The sequence below is a fragment of the Ursus americanus genome, chromosome 25 (assembly GCF_024610735.1).
Source record: "Ursus americanus isolate L20-20 chromosome 25, mUrsAme1.1.p, whole genome shotgun sequence".
Lineage (NCBI taxonomy): Eukaryota > Metazoa > Chordata > Mammalia > Carnivora > Ursidae > Ursus > Ursus americanus.
In genome coordinates this window covers 30,605,886-30,608,271 of record NC_142151.1, presented here as the reverse complement: position 1 = coordinate 30,608,271, position 2,386 = coordinate 30,605,886, and the positions used below count along the sequence as shown (strand labels likewise).

At 34.6% G+C, this 2,386-nt stretch overlaps 1 non-coding gene across 1 annotated transcript; it reads right to left on the bottom strand.

Moving 5' to 3' along the window:
* Positions 1–1,652: 1,652 nt before the first annotated feature.
* LOC123778877 (U6 spliceosomal RNA) lies at positions 1,653–1,759 on the bottom strand. Its single transcript, XR_006776031.1, has one exon. It is a non-coding gene; the product is annotated as a U6 spliceosomal RNA (small nuclear RNA).
* Positions 1,760–2,386: the final 627 nt, after the last annotated feature.

The following is a 2,386-nucleotide window of genomic DNA, read 5'->3' as shown; positions in this document are numbered from 1 at the left end:
TTCTACACTTAGAGTATATCTCAATTTAGTTCAAGCCTCATTTCAAGTACTCAGTAGCCACATGTGACTAGTGACTACTATACTGAACAAGACAGTCTTAGAATATACTTAACATTCATTAATACAGTAGTATCAATGTTTGTAGTAGTATTTGACTATACCTCGGTATCACTGGTATTGGTATTATTATTACACTTACAAAAATTCTAAGCTGTGCTTATAACTGTTCATAGAATTATAAAATAATTTTAAACCCTTTGTTAATTTTCAGAAAAAAAGGCCTCCAGTGATGCTACAAAAGCTAATAAAAATGAAAGCAGATATGCACCTTAATATGTTAGGAAAAATTACAAAGCAAATTGTCAAAGAGCATAGCAAACATTAAAGGGAAAAAAATGTATGAACATGGGGGAATTTTCAGATAGAGCATATATTTCAAGAAAAGGTTTTTAAAAGGCAGGAGTTAAGACTAATAAATATAGGTCCAAATTTTGGCTTATAGCCAATATAGTGGGAATTATTAACTAAACCCTCTGCTTATTATCCAGGAAATCCAGATAAATTTAAAGGCCTTAGCAAGACAATTTGGATATACAGTTTTGACTTAAGGAAAAATCAGAGTTGTACAAGACCTTCTAAAACATAATTACCTTATAAATCTGGGAGCCTCTTTGGGGGAAAAAAAGTAGCTTGAAGTTGTAAGAGACCTATGCCTAAAGGAATATGTAGGCCTTGTTATTAGATTCCAAGGGAGGAACTTCACAGGACACTGAGCCTTCCTAGGTCTGGCCTAAGAGACTACTGTCCTGAATCCACAGAGCATTCTATCTCTCACCTGATCTCTTTCTGACAACCCCTAATCATGCTGCAAATACCAACTTAGCCTTCTCTTCCTTGGGAAGCTTTTCCTGACTCAAAAAGACTCTGATAGAGGTCTATGGCACCTTCCTTTGCCTTTGTGGTAGTTCTTACCACAACGTATTCCAATTCTAAGAATATGTACCTATTTTTTTCTTCTTGAATTTTTTTTTTCTTATTTACTTTCTATCCCTGAATTATCTTGTAATTTCCTATGCTTTCAACCATCCATACATATAGCTTTTAAATCTATGTCCAAAACCTGCTGGAATTCTCTACCATGATATATACAAAATTAAAATTATCAACCTATCTTTTTCAAAATCTCCCCCTCCTACTCTCCTCCTGACTTCTATTTAACAGTCTCACTGTTCTCTTGATCACAAAAAAAAAATTAAAAAATTAAAAAAATCTTAAATTCATTCATGGCTCTTCCACTCACTGTGCCACCCAAACAAAATGTGGCCAGTCCTGTAGATAGCCCCACTGTCTCCAGAATGCGTTTCCATTATGCTGACTCAGACCCTTATCAGTTCCTACCTACATGAACACCTTCTGGCTGGCCCTCTAATTCAAGAGTCTCTCCTACCCCAGTCTGCTGACACATTGCTGCCAAATTTTCTCTATTTTAAATCTTTTTATTTGAGTATAGTTGACCCACAATGTCACGTTCACTTCAAGTATAAAACATACTGATTCAGCATCTCTAAATATTATGCTTATGTTTACCACAAATCTAGCTATCATCTGTCACCATACAACACTATTACGTTATCACTATGTTTCTTAAGCTGAAAAGTATGGAATACTTCATGAATTTGTATATCATCCCTGCACAAGGGCCATGCTAATCTTCTCTGTGTTGTTCCAATTTTAGTATATGTGCTGCCAAAGTGAGCACAGCTAAATTTTCCTAATACATCTCTTTGTCCATGCTACTCCTCTGTTTCCTTTTCTTGTCTCGGCATATTAAATCTTAATCTCTAAGCCTGCTTTCTAAATCCCCCATAATATGACCCAAAACTATCCTTCCAACCTTATCATCTACAATATTCTCAGTTAATTAAATGTTCCAGCCAAATTGTCTGTTATTGCAAAGAATCCTTATACTTTCTCAATTTCATTATTTTTTCATTTCCTTTGCATAGGAATACATCACTCACACAATCTATACCTAAAAATACCTTTTATTAAAAAAATTATCTTTCCCTCACTTCAATCCCAATTTGTATTTATATTATTGAGTTCCATCTTTTTTTATAGCTTCTAGTCAACTTTAAGTTCTTTGAGGAAGGAATCATGTCTTGTTTTTCTTAGTATTACTTTCAATCCATCACCCTAGAGAAAAGCAGTAAAAATATGAATGGAAGAAGAAAACTCACCAAATGATATCTCTGCAAATGTCGCATAGTGAATTAGAAGCAAATTGGAAGAATCTGGTTATGCTCTAGGTAGAAGAAAGATCCAACTGAGGGTAGGCTTCTTCAGTCTATGGGGAGTGTGAAATATCACAGAGAAACTTAGTAGG